This window comes from Triturus cristatus, chromosome 6, assembly GCF_964204655.1.
Source record: "Triturus cristatus chromosome 6, aTriCri1.1, whole genome shotgun sequence".
In the NCBI taxonomy this organism is placed as follows: Eukaryota; Metazoa; Chordata; class Amphibia; order Caudata; family Salamandridae; genus Triturus; species Triturus cristatus.
The window spans coordinates 1,679,664,863-1,679,684,829 of NC_140589.1; positions in this window are offsets into that span (position 1 = coordinate 1,679,664,863).

The following is a 19,967-nucleotide window of genomic DNA, read 5'->3' on the forward strand; positions in this document are numbered from 1 at the left end:
TGCCAGTGAGCACTGTCCTGCGCTCAAAAGCTTGCAGCCCGCCACAACTGCTGTTGCTCCGAGTTGTGGAGCTGAAGTGCTGCTGTGTGCAGCGGTGCGGCCTGTGCTTTGGAGTGGCTGCAACTGGAAAGGCGTCAGCAGATAGAGGCGCGCAGCGGGGAGTCTCAGATCCCCTGTGGAGCGTGCGGAGAGTGGCCACAATGGCACAGCGCCACCAAGGGGAGACCACCCCTCACTGCGCCTTTGCTACACATGAAGGCCTGCGCATGGAGGCTGTAAGTTGTTCGACTCCAGGAAGGTGCACAGGGGCACTAGTTACAAGTGTAAAAGAACAATCTAGCAAGGGCTCTACCTCAGGCAAATGTAACAGGCTCTGGGGGGGGTCCAACATTTAGTTGTGCTCCGGTGGATCACAATATGGGGTTATTTCTTGCAAATTAAGTATGGAATGCATACCAATTAAAAATGTTGACATCCTATAATGTTGAGATGATGAATTGCAAACAATGACTGTATATGAAAGAACATTTAAAAAAAAATAAAAAGTCATTTTTTTTGTACTCAGAAAAATTGTTTTTAACTTTTGATGAATTGAATAAAAAAGAATGGATTTGAATAAATACATTTTTATGAATACTGTGATAATGCAACAGAGGGGAGCCAAGTGAGCTGCAATAAGCCGATGGTGAATTAGACGGGTCGAATGGGAGTGCTCTTGTAGCTGATGCCTATGCTATTCCTCATATTGTACACGGCCCCAGGTATCAAAGGCCGGAAACCCCAACCACTCTGCAAGGTGACCATCACTGGCACCACTGTACCAGCTTTGAATGGGACCTGGTCAATATGATGATGCATCAACAATACCAGTTGCTACAGCCACACCTGCCCCTCAGCTCATCCTAAACAAAGATATATGCATATGGGGAAAGGAACCTCTTCACCTCAGGGGAACCATGGAAGTGAAAGTTCAGCATGGAGACAGAGAGATCCATATGAGGTCCCATGTGACGGCAGAGGGCGAAGGGAAGCTAATTGGGTGCAACTCAGCCAAAGACTTTGGTCTCGTCTTCTTTGCCAGAGAGGTCCATGACCTGCAGGTGGATGACATACTAGATCAATTCCCAGAGCTTTTCTCAGGGCTAGGGTCCAGTCAAACTACAAGTCATCAAGACTATACAGGCCATGGCCCTGTGGCATCGGCAGCTGCCATTTTACTTGTGCACCAGGGTAGGGATACATTCTTACCCTAAAGTCAAGGAGCTGACGAGCCTTGGGTCAGAAGCAGAGGACAGTGTAAAGACTGCAGTGAAAATTCTGGAATGTAGGTGCAAGAAGAGAAGTTAGAAAATGAGGCAAACGTACCTGAGTCTGGAGCACTCCACTTTGGTGAGTGTACTTACATAATTCAATGCAGTGAAGAGCGTGTCTCCTATCCTGCGCTCTGCCTGCCCGTAGATAACTGGTGCACAGGTGGAGGCGCAGTTAAATACACTAGAAGACCCCAGGTATATTGAATATCGTCGCTTAGTTTCCTGACTGTGCTTACATGCTGAAGGCCACATGAACTGGTGCCAAAGATCAGGCAGCTCTGAATTCGGGAAAAGGTTTGTCATCTTAGCTTGTATTAGCCTGTTGGGAATGTAATACAGTCAGGGATTAGACAGCCCCAAGTTGGTCCTCGTGGTTGGAACAACATTGGCGGCTGATGTCACTGAACTTCTGACACGCAACCATAAGGTTAGACCGCGATGTGTGGAGGTCTCGTACAGCCTACCAGCGGGATGCTGAACTGTGGCAGCCATCTTGAAGAAGGTGCACTGCATAGACAGTGCTAGTGAACATTAGATATAAGCCAGAGGTGGTCTAAATGCCGCATGTGGCAAAGTACTGGACATAGTGAGACCACCTGGGTCAGTTGAGGGTCATACGTTCTGTATGTCACTCAAGGTAATCAATATACTCCATATACAGGCTCAGTGTAGGGATGTATGGGAAAAAGTGCAACGTAAAGGTCACAAATATAGCGGCTGGGGTTCAATGTATGCTATGCACATACGCGCTATAAAATGTGTACCCTCAAAATGTTGTTTATCATACTCAGTCCAGGTTATATCATCGTTCAGCCCAGGGATATGGGTCTTAAGGCGAAAGACCCATCGTTATTCTCTGTTGAATAATTATCTGGAGTCCCATCTGTCATTAGCTCTAGAACCTGCAGGTGGATGACATACTAGATCAATCCTCACAGCTTTTCTCAGGGCTAGGGTCCAGTCAAACTACAAGTCATCAAGACTGTTAGACCTGTCAGCCCTTTGGGTGGTCCCTCCTCATCATTATTTATTTTGTCCCACTTTTGCCTCAAACCCTGTTTGAATTTTTCCTTTTTGGGAACCACCAGACTTTTTCGTGTTGCTGCAGATTCAGGGAGCCATTTTAGCTACCCCTGAAACTTCTGTCTGAGGGCCTGGAGCACAAAATGGTGGCCACCTGTGACATCACCAGCATCCACTGGAACCTGCCAGCACCTTCCAGAACATTCCAGAACCCTGTGACAGTTGGAGGCGGTTTAGAATGTTGGGAAGCTAAGACAGAGAGTTGGCAGTTGGAGCTGGCAGTTGGCACCTGACTGGTGAGGAGAGAGCAGCAGAAACTTGAAGGAGGAAGGAGTGAAGCAGCAGGGGTGGAAACTTGTGCCTGGAGTGGGGTCCATAAACCCACCCTTGATACTAGTCCCTACTGACGGAGCCCAGCCTAGAGCCCTGTGTGGGAAGAAGTCAGAAAAACCATCCTGAGGACCTGGACAGCAGGAACAGGCCTTAGAAACAAGAAAACAGCAAGATCCTGACCTGGAAACTGGTTTCCCTGGAGTCCGACGTCGAGTAGCCTAAGACCTGGAGCCCGAGGTGGAGAAGCGGCGCTGACTGGAAAAGCAGACATCGTACCCGGAGCCGCCAGAGGTCGAGAGAGGGCGCCGTCAGAGGTCGTGAGGAATACCAGAGGTCGAGGAGGAAGTCACCCGAGGTCGAGTGAGCGGCGTCATCGGAGGAGTGAAGTCCGCCCTCCGGAGTCGTCGGAGACCGAGGTGAAGTGTAACGGAGGTCGGGAGTGAGGATCGCACTCCGGAGTCGCCGGAACCTGTAAGAATCGTGCCGGAGGTCGGGAGTGGAGGTCGCACTCCGGAGTCGCCGGAAACCTGAGGAGAGGAGCACCGGAGGTCGGGAGTGAGGATCGCACTCCGGAGCCGCCGGAAGTCGACATCGAGGCAAGGCCGGCCGACGTCATCGTATCCGAGGTCGCCACCGGACCGGAGCGCCCGAAGTCGACATCGAGTAAAGACTGCCCGACGCCATCGAATCGGAGGTCGAGATCGAACCGAGGCCGCCGACATCGAGACCGGAGCCGCCTGCCGGCGTCGTCAAATAACTGACATTGGGCCGAGGCCGCCGACATCGAACCGGAACCGCCTCACGGCATCGACACGACTCCAGCGGCGTCGGAGCATCAGAAAAAGGGCAGTAAGTGGAGTAGAGGGCGCCTAAGGCCCTGTGGAGACCTGAGAGACTGCTCTAAGGTGCCAGGGGTGAACTGGGACTAATCTAGAGAGGTTGTGTGGAGAGAGAGAGCCAGGTCTCTGGTATTTCCCCCCTTTATCTACCTCAGCTTAGGCCTCAGCCTTGTCCAAGCCAGGGAGTAGACACCCTCAAGCCTTCCACATCCCCACAAGCTGTGCCTGGGCCAAATCAGCCCTTAGGAATTCAAAAGTGATCTGATTCCATGAGTGTCACTGTCAGCTTTTAAGTATTTATTAGGGGCACTGTATTTATTGTATTCAACCTATTTATTGTTCCACTGTATTTATTGGTCCACAGTATTTATTGATGCACAATATTTATTGGTTACAGTATTTATTGCCTCAGAATATTTAATTGCCTGTCTGTATTGCACTTGTATTTATGCCTTCAGTATTTATGATCACCCCTATTTATTGAATCATTAAGCCAGTATTTAATTGACCTGCACTTTCAAAAAGTTTGTATATTGTGATTGTTATTTATTTTATCCAATCAGCAACTAAGAGAAAAAGAAGATAAAGAAAGATATTTTTCATAATTTTTACGGTGTAGAGTCGTTTTTGGAACGGATGCACGCATGGTTATTGTATGGGTATGTCGTATGCTTAGCACGGTGCCTGATTCCTGACCACTCGAGCCAAGCTACCACAGTGTGTCCGGAAGACCACCACCACCCCTTCTAGTGTGGGAGTGGTTTTCCAACATAAATTGGTGTTCAGTGGTGGGATAGAGCTGTGCCTACGCATACTCAACAATAACTGTGGGTAGTCCATAGGCCTACACCGGGAGTTTTCTCAAAGCGGCCTTCCTAATTGTGGGTTTTTGTTTTTTCCAAATTTACTCTGGTGGTGGGAGGAGGTATTATTAAAGGTACCCCCCTGCATAGTTACTGCACAAAACCTGTCCTCTAACCTGAGTGGGCAAGATGGAGTTTGTACTAGAAAATCTAGAAACGTACACTGTGGCCCAACTCAGGGAGTTTTGCCAGCGGGAGGGGGTGTACTGTCCCCCAGGAGCAAAGAAGGGTGCACTCCAAACCAGCTTAAGGGCTTGGGGGGAGGCACGCCGAGAAAGCAAGGCTGAGGAGGAGGACAGGGATAGAGAGCCTGACACCGAGGGGGCTGAGATGTACCAACCTGAGGTGGGGAACCTGTCAGCGGGGCCCAGAACCATTTCTAGGAAGGGCAGCAGTGCCTCTAGCGGTGGCTTGTCTGAAGTGGAGTTAACAGACCGGAGGGAGAAAAGACAGCTCACATGGGACTTAGCAAGGCTGGAGAAGGAGAAGGAGGAGCAGAGGATGGCCCATGAATTACGACTGAAAGAAATAGATCTTCAGATCTTGAGAATCGGGGCACAACCTGTTCCTAATGGTGGCAGCCAGACCCAAGAGATCACCAGGGAATCTAAACCATACCTGCCAAAGGACATAGTAGCTAGCTATGGTGTGGGCGACGATATCGCCAAGTGGCTAGCGGCCTATGAGGTCTCAATGAGGGCCCATGGGGTTCCAGAGAAGTACTGGGGAGGGGGATTGTACAAGTACATGCCTCCAGCTGGTAGGGATGCTTTATTGGCCCTCGAAGAGGATGAGCAGACCCACTACCCCACCATGAAACTGGCGCTCATCAGAAAGTTTGGACTAACACCTGAAAAGTACAGACAGAAGTTCAGGGGTAGTCACAAACTGGGCACGCAGAATTGGGTGGACTTCCTGGACTATGCAAAGAAGGCAATGGAAGGTTGGATTCAGGGCAGTGAAGTGAGGAACTACGAGGGGCTGTTTGACCTAGTACTGAAGGAACACCTGCTCGAGAAATGTTTCCCTGAACTGCGGCAACACCTGGTGGATAGCAAGCTGACCAGTCCCCGGAAGCTTGCTGAGGAGGCGGACATTTGGGCTAGTACCCGGGTGTCCACAAGGGGGACTGGAGGGGATACTCAAAAGGCCGGACAGGGCGTCCCCCAGAAGAAAGAGGGAGGGGAAAAGAAAAAGGAGTTCTCCAAAGGCCCCCAAAATAACTTCCAAGGGAAGGGAACAGGATTCACCCCTAGGGCTAACCCACCCAGAAACCCTAATCCTGGCCAGAGTCAGCAGCCAAGGGTTGTCCATTGCTATGAGTGCGGTGGCGTTGGACACTATAAAGGAGATCCGAAGTGCTTGAAACGACCACCCCCTCCCACTGGAGGAAAGACCCCCGGAGTAGCTAGTGTAGTGCTCGGGGAGGAGATGCCCTTAACGAAGGGAAGGGAGTGGGCGGGTGTCACTTTAGTGTCCCTGGGAGAACGGGAGATGGTTCCTAAGATCCAGGTGCCCGCAAATACCGCAAAGTATGGGCAGTGGGTCACCATCAACGGCCAAAGAGGGGAGGCTCTGAGAGACACAGGAGCCAGTATGACTATGGTGCGTAGCCAACTGGTGTCTCCAGAGCAGGTAATTCCCGATGTACTCCACCCAGCCGCGATGGCTGACGGCAGAACAGGCCACTATCCAGTGGCCGAGGTTCCCTTTGAATGGGGGGGGGTTGCAGGTTCACTTCGAGTTGCCGTAAGCCCTGCCGTGCCAGTCGATTGTCTGCTGGGGAATGACATGGAGCACAACGCTTGGAAGGAGGTGGAATACCGGACTCACACCGAGATGCTGGGTACACCTGACTGGGCCTGTGTTAGCACAAGGTCCGCGACTACCCGAAGAGGGAGTTCATTTCGGCTGGAGCCTGGAACAAAGGCCCAGCCAGCTGCCAGTCAAGGGAAGAACCGAGGACAGGAGGAGCCTGCCTCGGCGTCCCCACCCCGTAGGACGGATAGGCCACCGGAGGTGGTGGACCAGGAGTCTGCGGTGGGGGACGTTACCAACCTGGAGGACCTACCCATCCCGGCCGAGTGGCACGTGGAGGGAGGCCCGTCCAGGGAGGAATTCTGCCAGGGCCAGAGGGAGTGCCCTACCCTTGAGGGGCTGAGGCGACAGGCCGAAGCCCAGGCAGCAGGGAACGTTGAAGGGAACTACAGTGTTTACTGGGAGGATGGCCTCCTCTACAGTGAACCCAAGGCACCCCTACATGGATCGTCACGAGCCTTGGTAGTCCCTCAACGTTATCGAGCCTTCCTTCTGGAGTTGGCTCACGAGATACCATTGGCAGGACACCTGGGGCAAGACAAGACCTTCGCCCGTCTTGTCCCACACTTTTATTGGCCTCAGATGAAAGTGTCGTCCGATACCTACTGCCGGACATGTGTGTCTTGCCAAGCCAGTGGGAAAACAGGGGTGAAGCTGAAAGCTCCCCTGGAACCACTTCCTGTCGTTAGCACCCCCTTTGAAAGGGTGGGCATCGACATTGTGGGTCCATTAGATCCACCGACTACAGCTGGTCACAGGTTTATCCTGGTTCTGGTGGATCATGCCACACGGTACCCAGAGGCAATACCTCTGAGGACCATAACAGCACCTGTTGTGGCTAGGGCCCTGATGGGAATCTTTACCCGAGTGGGTTTTCCCAAGGAAGTTGTGTCCGACAGGGGGACCAACTTCATGTCAGCGTACATGCGGGCCATGTGGAAGGAGTGTGGAGTGACATACCGGTTCACCACTCCTTACCACCCCCAGACAAATGGTCTGGTGGAGAGGTTTAACAAAACCTTGAAGGGCATGATCAGAAGTCTGCCTGAAAGCCTGCGGAGGAAATGGGACGTCCTCCTACCCTGTTTACTTTTTTCCTACAGGGAAGTGCCACAGAAGGGAGTGGGCTTCAGCCCCTTCGAGCTTCTGTATGGGCACCCTGTACGTGGACCTCTCAACCTGGTGAGAGACGGATGGGAAAGAACTCCCAGAAAGCTTCCCCAGGATGTGGTGAGCTACATGCTGGCCTTCCGGAGCCAAATGGCTAAGTTGTGGAAGCAAGCTTCTGACAACTTGGAAGCCAGCCAAGCAGTGATGAAGGCGTGGTATGACCACAATGCTCACCCGGTGGAGTTGGAGCCTGGCCAGAAGGTGTGGGTGATCGAACCAGGAGAGCTTAGTGCCCTTCAGGATCGCTGGTCAGGACCCTTTGAGGTGTTGGAGAAGAAGGGTAAGGCTACCTACTTGGTGGACCTGAAGACCCCTCGTCAGCCCCTGCGGGTGCTGCATGCCAACCGCCTCAAACCCCACCACGAGAGGCCCGAAGTCATCTTGATGATGGTGACTGACGGAGGAGAGGACGTGGAAAGCGAGCCTCTCCCTGATCTGTTTGCGTCTCAAGAGAAGGATGGGTCGGTGGAGGGAGTGAATCTCTCCCCATCTCTAACTCCTGAACAGCAGGAGGACTGTCGCCAGGTCCTGGGGCAGTACTCTCCGTTGTCCTCCCTTGTCCCGGGTAGGACTCACCTGTGCGTCCATGACGTGGACACAGGAGACAGCCCACCTGTGAAGTCCAAGATCTACCGGATGTCAGACAAGGTGAAGGCCAGCATTCACAGTGAAGTCACTAAGATGCTGGAGCTGGGAGTGATCGAACCTTCTAGCAGCCCCTGGTCCAGTCCGGTGGTGTTAGTACCAAAAGCTGCACCACCGGGTGCCCAACCAGAACTGAGGTTCTGTGTGGACTACCGGGGACTGAATTCAGTGACCAAAACTGATGCTCATCCGATCCCTAGGGCGGATGAATTGATTGACCGGCTGGGAGCTGCCCAATATCTAAGTACCTTTGACCTTACTTCTGGGTACTGGCAGATCTCTCTGACTGATGGAGCAAGGGAAAGGTCAGCCTTCTCCACGCCCAATGGCCACTACCAGTTCTGTGTGATGCCCTTTGGGCTCAAGAACGCACCTGCCACGTTTCAGCGCCTGGTAAACCAGATCCTCACCGGAATGGAGAGTTTCTCTGCTGCTTATCTGGATGACATAGCCGTCTTCAGTAACAGCTGGGAGGATCACTTGCGTCACCTGCAAGCTGTTCTCCAGGCCCTGAGACAAGCTGGATTGACGATCAAGGCCAGCAAGTGCCAGATCGGGCAGGGGTCGGTAGTGTACCTTGGACACTTGGTGGGTAGGGGAGCGGTGCAACCCCTCCAGGCGAAGATCGAGGCCATCATGGCCTGGGAACCCCCCAAGACACAGACTGAGGTCCGAGCATTTTTGGGCCTCACGGGATACTACCGCCGCTTCGTGAAGGGGTACGGTACCATCGTAGCCCCCCTCACGGAGCTCACGTCCAAGAAACAACCTCGACGGGTAGTCTGGACGGAGGCTTGTCAGCAAGCCTTTGAGAGATTGAAGAAAGCCATGTGCGAGGCCCCGGTCTTAAGGGCCCCAGACTTTTCCAAGGAGTTCATTGTCCAGACAGATGCATCAGAACATGGCATTGGGGCAGTGTTATCGCAACTCAACGAAGAGGGTCTGGATCAACCCGTGGTCTTCCTATCCCGGAGACTACTTCCCAGGGAACAGAAGTGGAGTGCAATAGAGCGTGAAGCCTTTGCAGTGGTATGGGCTCTGAAGAAGTTGCGGCCATACCTGTTTGGCTCGCACTTCCTAGTTCAGACCGACCACAGACCCCTTCGTTGGCTGATGCAAATGAAGGGGGAGAATCCCAAGTTGTTGAGGTGGTCTATTTCCCTACAGGGAATGGACTTTCAGGTGGAACATCGGCCTGGAGTGGACCACGCCAATGCAGACGGTCTCTCAAGGTATTTCCGCCTTAGCGATGAGAACTCCCAAGGGGTTGGGTAGCTCTCCCCACTTTCAGCTGGGGGGGACGCGTGTTAGACCTGTCAGCCCTTTGGGTGGTCCCTCCTCATCATTATTTATTTTGTCCCACTTTTGCCTCAAACCCTGTTTGAATTTTTCCTTTTTGGGAACCACCAGACTTTTTCGTGTTGCTGCAGATTCAGGGAGCCATTTTAGCTACCCCTGAAACTTCTGTCTGAGGGCCTGGAGCACAAAATGGTGGCCACCTGTGACATCACCAGCATCCACTGGAACCTGCCAGCACCTTCCAGAACATTCCAGAACCCTGTGACAGTTGGAGGCGGTTTAGAATGTTGGGAAGCTAAGACAGAGAGTTGGCAGTTGGAGCTGGCAGTTGGCACCTGACTGGTGAGGAGAGAGCAGCAGAAACTTGAAGGAGGAAGGAGTGAAGCAGCAGGGGTGGAAACTTGTGCCTGGAGTGGGGTCCATAAACCCACCCTTGATACTAGTCCCTACTGACGGAGCCCAGCCTAGAGCCCTGTGTGGGAAGAAGTCAGAAAAACCATCCTGAGGACCTGGACAGCAGGAACAGGCCTTAGAAACAAGAAAACAGCAAGATCCTGACCTGGAAACTGGTTTCCCTGGAGTCCGACGTCGAGTAGCCTAAGACCTGGAGCCCGAGGTGGAGAAGCGGCGCTGACTGGAAAAGCAGACGTCGTACCCGGAGCCGCCAGAGGTCGAGAGAGGGCGCCGTCAGAGGTCGTGAGGAATACCAGAGGTCGAGGAGGAAGTCACCCGAGGTCGAGTGAGCGGCGTCATCGGAGGAGTGAAGTCCGCCCTCCGGAGTCGTCGGAGACCGAGGTGAAGTGTAACGGAGGTCGGGAGTGAGGATCGCACTCCGGAGTCGCCGGAACCTGTAAGAATCGTGCCGGAGGTCGGGAGTGGAGGTCGCACTCCGGAGTCGCCGGAAACCTGAGGAGAGGAGCACCGGAGGTCGGGAGTGAGGATCGCACTCCGGAGCCGCCGGAAGTCGACATCGAGGCAAGGCCGGCCGACGTCATCGTATCCGAGGTCGCCACCGGACCGGAGCGCCCGAAGTCGACATCGAGTAAAGACTGCCCGACGCCATCGAATCGGAGGTCGAGATCGAACCGAGGCCGCCGACATCGAGACCGGAGCCGCCTGCCGGCGTCGTCAAATAACTGACATTGGGCCGAGGCCGCCGACATCGAACCGGAACCGCCTCACGGCATCGACACGACTCCAGCGGCGTCGGAGCATCAGAAAAAGGGCAGTAAGTGGAGTAGAGGGCGCCTAAGGCCCTGTGGAGACCTGAGAGACTGCTCTAAGGTGCCAGGGGTGAACTGGGACTAATCTAGAGAGGTTGTGTGGAGAGAGAGAGCCAGGTCTCTGGTATTTCCCCCCTTTATCTACCTCAGCTTAGGCCTCAGCCTTGTCCAAGCCAGGGAGTAGACACCCTCAAGCCTTCCACATCCCCACAAGCTGTGCCTGGGCCAAATCAGCCCTTAGGAATTCAAAAGTGATCTGATTCCATGAGTGTCACTGTCAGCTTTTAAGTATTTATTAGGGGCACTGTATTTATTGTATTCAACCTATTTATTGTTCCACTGTATTTATTGGTCCACAGTATTTATTGATGCACAATATTTATTGGTTACAGTATTTATTGCCTCAGAATATTTAATTGCCTGTCTGTATTGCACTTGTATTTATGCCTTCAGTATTTATGATCACCCCTATTTATTGAATCATTAAGCCAGTATTTAATTGACCTGCACTTTCAAAAAGTTTGTATATTGTGATTGTTATTTATTTTATCCAATCAGCAACTAAGAGAAAAAGAAGATAAAGAAAGATATTTTTCATAATTTTTACGGTGTAGAGTCGTTTTTGGAACGGATGCACGCATGGTTATTGTATGGGTATGTCGTATGCTTAGCACGGTGCCTGATTCCTGACCACTCGAGCCAAGCTACCACAGTGTGTCCGGAAGACCACCACCACCCCTTCTAGTGTGGGAGTGGTTTTCCAACAAAGACCATACAGGCCATGGCCCTATGGTACCGGCAGGTGCCATTTTACTTGTGCACCCAAGTTGAAGCAGAGGTAGAAAAAATGCAGCAGATGGACATAATAGAGAAATTCTCAGGACCCAACTAGTGGGTATCACTGCTAGTGATAACAGGGAAACCCACACAGCCCAGGGAAATTTGTCTCTGCATCAACATGCAGCTTCCCAACAGTGATCCACAGAGAGCGTCGCATTACCCCCACGATGGATGATATCATTGCTGATTTGAACTTGGCAAAAACATTTTCGAAGCTTGATCTATATGCACAATGCCACCAACTAGTGTTTCACCCAGTCGCTACATCACAATATTCTCAACACACCTGGGGCTCAGAAGATATGAGACTCAATTTTGGAATAATGTCAGTTGCTGAAGTATTTCAGAACAATATCAAGGAGACAGTATACAGACTCAAAGGGGTCCACAATATCGGTGATATCTTAATATACTCCACCACGCTGGCCAACCATCACAGATACCTTAAGGCCACACTCCAGAGGCTGAAAGAGCATCCCTAATTGAGTTCTTCGGATTCGTATTTTCCATGGAAAGGTGACAGGTCGACCCCCAGAAAATCCGCAGCAATAAAGGAAGCATCAGTGCCAAAGAATGCCATGGAGGTTCGCAGTGTCCTGGGCATGGCGACCTACTGTGGCAGGTTCCTCCAGAATCTCCGCATACACAAGTAGGGTAACTATTCCTAGGAAAGATATGGTTGGTTGGATAATATGAGGAGTGAGTACTCCTCCTTATTGCAAGGTAGTGCCCTTGCACACCCGTGTGGGTGTTATGCTTCAGTATCGGGCTAAGCTCCTCATGGGCCAGCGGTAGAATGCCCCATGGACTCTGCAAAAGGGCTCTTTGGCGGAGATCCTTTGTATATAGCCGTGATTATGAGTGTGGGTGTGTGGGGAAAGTGAGATGGTGAAATTAAGTGAATTAAAACTACCTAAGAAGTATCGAAAAATATATTTAATCAAGGGTCTCCTTGGTAGGGTTAAAATTGTGTGGACTGTCAACTATGGTTATGAAGGCTGACAATCTCTCAATATGTGTTCTGGAAGGTCGACATGTTTCACGCCTTACAGATCCAGGAAGGATCTGTGGCGTGTCATCAGGAGCAAAAACAGGTATCCTTACCCTTAGTCAGGGCTGGGTGCATAGATCTAGGAATATCATTAAATTCCAAAAAAGATTAATAGGGGCGTAAGTCAAAAAGTACCTACAATGAATAAACCTATTCAGGTCTCTCAATCCAGCCTAAAAGATGAAGGAAAACATGATAGTATCATATACATGTTAAGGATTGTACGTTTCATTGAGGTCCGTAGGAAGTACATAATGGTATGAGTGTATCAATGAAAAAAACATGGCATGCTTGGAGTGCAATGCAAAGCTCCTATGTGTATATCCTAGTGCCACAAATCCCACTCTTCAGGTGAGTGACACTTAGATTATCGCTTTTACAGTATGTGCAAAAAGAGGCACAGACAATCAAACACACATATATAGTGACCTAGGATAAGGGTAGGGATACATTCTTACCCTAAAGTCAACGAGCTGACGAGCCTTGGGTCAGAAGCAGAGGACAGCGTAAAGACTGCAGTGAAAATTCTGGAATGTGGGTGCAAGAAGAGAAGTTAGAAAATGAGGCAAACGTAACCGAGTCTGGAGCATTCCACTTCGGTGAGTGTACTTACATAATTCAACGCAGTGAAGAGCGTGTCTCCTACCCTGCGCTCTGCCTGCCCGTAGATAACTGGTGCACAGGTGGAGGCACAGTTAAATACACTAGGAAGACCCCAGGTATATTGAATATCGTCACTTAGTTTCCTGACTGCGCTTCATGCTGAAGGCCACATAAACTGGTGCCAAAGATCAGGCAGCTCTGAATTCGGGAAAAGGTTTGTCGTCTTAGCTTGTTTTAGCCTGTTGGGACTGTAATACAGTCAGGGATCAGACAGCCCCAAGTTGGTCCTCATGGTTGGAACAACATTGGCAGCTGATGTCACTGAACTTCTGACACGCAACCATAAGGCTAGACTGCGATGTGTGGGGGTCTCAAACAGCCTACCAGCGGGACGCTGAAGTGTGGCAGCCATCTTGAAGAAGGTACACTGCATAGACAGTGCTAGTGAACATTAGATATAAGCCGGAGGTGGTCTAAATGCAGCATGTGGCAAAGTACTGGACATGGTGAGACCACCTGGGTCAGTTGAGGCTCATACGTTGTGTGTGTCACTCAAGGTAATCAATAGACTCAATATACCGGCTCAGTGTAGGGATGTATCGGAAAAAGTGCAACGTAAATGTCACAAATATAGCGGCTGGGGGGTTCAATGTATGCTATGCACATACGCGCTATAAAGATGTGTACCCTCAAAATGATGTTTAACTATCGTACTTAGTCCAGGTTATATCATCATTCAGCCCAGGGATATGGGTCTTAAGGCGAAAGACCCATCGTTATTCTCTGTTGAATAATGATCTGGAGTCCATCTGTCATTAGCCTCTGGAACAGTCCACTTAATTGTTTCAGCTGTGTGGTTTTCTGCAAGGAAATGGGCTGACATTTTTGTGGTTGCTCTTTTGCAACGGATGTTGATACGATGTTTCGTGATCCTGGTTTTTATCGTCCTGGTGGTCATCCCTATATAGCGCAGAATGGAGGGACAGGTAATTGGGTAAATACAGCTCTTTGCATTACAATTAGTATGAACGGATGTTGCTTCAATGTTCTGTGATCCTGGTTTTTATCGTCCTGGTGGTCATCCCTACATAGCGCAGAATGGAGGGACAGGTAATTGGGTAAATACAGCTCTTTGCATTACAATTAGTATGAACTTTCTGTACCCATGGGCGGATGTCACCCAGAATTGATCTCTTTTGTTGCTTGAGTAAGAGGACATGCTGTGCACGTGCCACATGGGTAATGTCCCATGACTGGTGGAAGCCCCCAAGTTGAGACTTCTTAGGGGTAAGTTGAGGTCGTGCGTGGACAAGGAGGTCTCTCAGATTACTTGTGTTTTTGTACGCAAATCTCAAGTTAGTAATGTCCAGGGTACCTGTCTTGAAAATTGGCCAGTGTTTTTTGATGATCTTTTGAATCTGATTTGAGGAGATTGTGTCAGGGTCTTGTATCCTTAGGATCGGCTTGATGTAAATATGGTCCACCCCCTGATATCCCCAGTGTCTGACTTTAAAAAATACAGACACTAGAAGTGTTCAAGCGGGGGAAGGTAATGAAAGGAACAGCGGGCAGGGAGACCTGAAAACCACAAAGAAAAAATGCAGTCAATACAATCCCATTATGTGTGTCTATTTTCGCTTTTTGTAACTCTCGTTCTCTCCACAAGTGATATACCTGTAAAAATAAAGAAGTGCTGCCTTTGGCTTTTGTGGATTGGAGGTAAGGATATCTGACATCTGCTTGGTGTATGGTTTAATGTTAAGAACACCAAACAAAAGGGAAAGGATGTTATTAAATACAAAAGTACGGTATGAGTGGAGTACACAATTTAGCAACTATATCACACCTACCCTCTACATGTGTTTTCGGAATCATTACAGGGGCGGAGAGACAGTGCCTTCCTAGAACTCTCATACCAACCCCTGGAGATAACAAGCAGAAAAAGAAAAACTCTCGGCACATCCGTTTCTTGTTCAATATATATATCTATATAGATATCTTCAAATAAAGGAGGTAGCAAATAAATTGGTCCATACAAAAGAATAAATACTGCACCCTTTGGATTCCTTGGGTACACAAGGTAAGTAACCTCTTTTTCCAGATACCACAATTGTCACAAGTAGGTAGTTACAGCGGGCCGCTTTACCACCAACAAATACTTTCGTCAACAAACAAACTGCTTATTTCACTCGGCATGAGCCCCGGTCTTCGGGTTCGCCAACTCGAGTGAACACAAAATTAATACCCATTGGCTCACAACATGGCTTTAGAAGTCATCACAGTACGGAAACTGCCTTACTGTTGTATTTAACAACATCCGTACTCAAGTGGACTTAGGGCACACCACGCTGCTAGTTCTACTTAACCTCGCCGCAGCTTTTGATACCCTGTCTCCCTGAGACTGGTTGAGCGTCTCGGAGAGATAGGGATCGGGGGCTCTGCTCTGGGGCTTCTTGCCTCCTTCCTTAGTGACCGGGTTCAGACTGTGAAATTTGGCCAATTCCACTCGGCCTCTTATTCCATGTCTTGTGGGGTTCCTCAGGGCTCCTCCCTGAGCCCTACACTTTTTAATATTTATGTTGCCCAGCTTGCTAAAGTGGTGAGGTCCTTTGGGTTGGAGGTGTTGTCCTATGCGGACGACACCCAAATCATGGTGTCCATCACTCATAATATCAAAGACTGCCCATAACTTCAGGAATTGTATGCAGGCAGTATCCTCCTGGATGACGGCCAATTTCTTGAAACTGATTGGGGAGAAGACGGAAGTCTTGATTTTCGGCAGTAAACTGGACATTTGGTCCAGCAACTGGTGGCCGGACACACTTGGCGCCTATCCCTGCCTGGATCCCTTGGGAAAAACCTAGGGATTTTAGTGGACACTTCACTTTCCTTGAGCAGGCAGGTCAATAGGACAGTGTCCACCTATTTTGGGATTATTAGAATCCTCAGAAATATCTCCCATTTGATTCACGCAAACAGGCTGTTATTGCCCTGAGAACGTCCAAACTGGACTATTGTAATGCCCTGTATTTGTGCATTAATACAGGTCTGTTGCAACGCTTGCAGCTGGTGCAGATTGCTGCGGCCAGACTGGTGATGAGTCTTCCAAAATTTCACTCAGTTTCGGCCTCTCTCAGGACGCTACACTGGCTTCCTTTGGACCGTAGGATCCTTTTCAAGACGGTCTGCCTAACTCATAATGCCCTCTATGGCGCAGGCCCTGAGGGTATCAAGGCAATACTTCATCGCTATGTTCCAACTAGACAGCTTCGGTCTGGAGATAAGAATCTGCTAATAGTACCTAGAGTTAACAAGGCTAGATGGGGAGGTAGAGCCTTTTTGACTGTTGCTACCAAGCTGTGGAACTCTCTCCTAGAAGAGCTTTCGGGTCAGGTGTCACATTCGCTCTTCCGTAAAGCCTGGAAAACCTGGCTTTTTTCGCAGATCTCAGTATAAGCATGCCGGCTCGTCTGCCCACTAGTTGCGCTATAGCGCCTTGACGCCCCTGGGCTAAGTTTAGCGCTTTATACATTCTATATTCATTCATTCATTCAACTCCTTGGAGAGACCAATAGTTGTTTGTTCGTTCACCCTACCCAGCGCACTGCTGTCAACAACTTATTGGTGCAACCTGCACCCTTACCGAACCTTTTGTTGTCCGACGTAGCTCTGGCTCAGAATAAACGGCACCGGTGCAAACCTGAAAAGTTACTTTTAAATTTGGTTTTCTCCGCCATATTTGCATGCCTACGTACGTGCCACAAGTGCAGCTGGGAACTGTAGTTTATTTCCTTGAATATACTCGCGTCAGTGTTCCAATGCGAGTTCGATCCCGGCGCTGATGCGCTCTGACAGTACCTCCCTGCTCTGGAGAACACAGACAGAGACAAGGTTTTCCTAGGGTGTCTGTTATGAAATGCAGTAACCCACCGCGGGGTGATCCAGCACGCCAATACCAATAATTAATCGGGGATCAATACTCAACAAATCACTACAATGGCCCATACACATGCACCCAGTATCCCTGATGCGCTGGGGTCAATTTGTTTCATTCATTACTTATTTCTTTATAATCCTGCTAAACATCTGTTTAAAGATCTAGGGCCATATGTAGGAAGCCAAATACCGGTCGGTAACGGCCGATTTTCGGTAAATATCCCGTTACCGACCGGTATTTAGGCATTTGCTATGTAGGGGGCATATTTCAGGATTCTGTAATTTACCGAATCGGTAAAATTACCGAATCGGTAAATTTACCGATTCGGTAAATACCGAATCCTGAAATGATATGTAGGTAACACTCAAATGAGTGATGACTAGGAAAAAGAATTCAGTATTTACCACCAAATATAGGTTGGTGATAAATACCGAATACCTAGCAAAACGTGATATTTTGCTGATGTCAAAGTGCCATGTGGCAGACATACATGCCCTTAGGGCATGTATGTGCGCCACATGTGCACACATGGACGAATCAGGGGTGCAACAGGGTGTCAATGTGACACCCTGCCACCCATGATACTGCCTCCCCCATTACCGATTCGGTATTTACCGATTCGGTAATGGTAACTGGCTTCCCATTCATTCCTATGGGCCTCCTGGGCCATAGGAATCAATGGGAAGGTATGCATCATTACCGAATCGGTAAATACCGATTCTAAATTACCGACCCTTTCCGAATCGGTAAATATTACCGATTGATTACCTACATCACATTTACCGATTCATAAATACAGAATCGGTAAAATTCGGTATTTATGAGTCGGTAAATGTGACCCTACCTACATATGGCCCTTGATATTGATATCAACTCTTCCTCTATTTGGTCAATGGACCAATTAGTTGAATAGTTGATGGCAATGATAAGACACTAACTCACCACACATTTGTCAAATTAAGCCCAGACTCTCGGTAAGGTTCATAAGTGAGTTTATCTTAACATTCACGGTAAATGCTCAGCTGCATCAGGTCACAATTACAAACATCTAACCTCACGACTAATGAAATAGTGCAATTTACACAGACCCATTCTACAATGACATTATGCAATGAAGGAGTGGATAGAGTAAGAGATAAAAGGTCCAGCAGTAATGATTATGCCAAACAGTATACTACCTAACGGAGGGATAGATGAAGAGACAACAGGTTCATCTAAAATAATGCATATAAATATATCGTTGGCGGAGTGGATAGGTGGAGAGACAAAAGAATCAGGGACAAGTACATTAATATCTAGATTCTGAGAAACAGTTTAGAATTAATACAAACCTAGCAGTCTGCTAAGGAAACCACTTCCTCGACCTAGAGCATGGTGAGGATTCCCCAAACAGGATCAGGGAACAAAGAGTATAAGGAGAGGTACAGGACAGCTCAGGTACAGCTAGGCCTCTCTGCAAACCGACAGACAGCGACGCAGCTCCCCTCTTCTCTCACAAGTGCCAACTACACCTCTAAAGACACCCCAGTTATACTCTAAAGCTGACATGTCCATCCCACTAATGTTGCAACTAACATCTAACTCGTACAGAGATTGGTGGGCTAGGAAGGTGGCGTTGTCACACCACCATGATTTCACCCTTTATTCATCAATTCTATTGTGTACAACCGTTCCCATGGTCTGAATCTCAACTTGTTCACATGTTCTCCACCTCAGTTACAAATTGTACATTTCTTTATGTGTGAATTGAAGTAATTCGTAGAGGACATCTCCATTCCCACGTTCAAGTATAGCACTGGCCTTCACTCCTTCATGTCATCTGCGATGCTCAGCACATCTTTTTCTCCTCGTGGCAGAACAAACTCGCTCCTACCGGTTCCCCCCCTCCCACCATGGCTAAGTTAAATAAAATGGCGTTGTCCTCCAGTACACTAAAGTAAACAGAAATTAACATTTATTAATTATGTGATAATGAAACTATCGGGAAGAGCCGAGCGTCTCTTCCCCCTGGCCGGTATTCCGCATCCCTGAACCCCCACCTACCGGCATTAGGACCCTGAGACCGGAAACCCGGCCAGCCATCCTCGGAGCAGTAAACAATCCCCTCCGTATGCCGCCCCTACAGGAACCGCTTCTCCAGGTCCCGCGAGACGAGACGGGAGAACCCGGAAACAGTCACGAGAACGAGAATAAAAGAGACCAATCCCCGAACAGAGGGCGCGACGAGGAAGCCGGAGAAAGGAGGAAGTATACGGAGGACGAGACGACGAGAACAGGAACCACGGAGTACGGAGAAGACGAGGAACCCGAAGACACCCAAGGCCAAGAGGACGAAGAAGACGAGCGGTGGTGTGAAGAGTGGTGGACACCTCAGGAGGAGGCTGGAGAGCGGCCGCAACTCGGGAGAAGAGTTGCGGCGGAGCCGGTGAGTGGTGTGGGACGGGGGAAGGGAGACAAGGGTGGGGTAGAGACTGAAAAGGGAGGGGGGGGGGAAAGAATAACCTTCCCTGTGGCTCACCTATTCCTTGTGCACTAAACCTTCTCTGTGACTCACCTATTCCTCGTGCACTAAACCTTCCTTAGGACCGCGATCATGCTAGCCTAACAATTGAGACGAGGGACAAGATACCCCTGTCTGTAGGATATCGGGGCTCATGCTATATCATAACGGTTTTTCTTCCTCACGAGCGGCACTTCCCCCTCAGAAAGTAGCACACCGTCACTCCCGGGTTTGGTGAAGGTACTATCCTCTCAAAAGGTGCCATTTCCTAATAACTGACGGCTCCCTTTTCCTTTTCATGCTCATGAGCCTCCGGGGGAACACCATACGTCCAGAAGAAGAAACAACAAGCGAGGGATTCACGGACCCAAACACACGGAGGGAAGAAGAAGAACAGACAGCGAAGATAGAGGATACAGAGAACTTTACCTTATCTCCAACACCCTTAAGCGCAGCCTTAAATAAAACTCGACCCTTGTCTTCATATATACGGCCTCCGCGTCTGTTTAT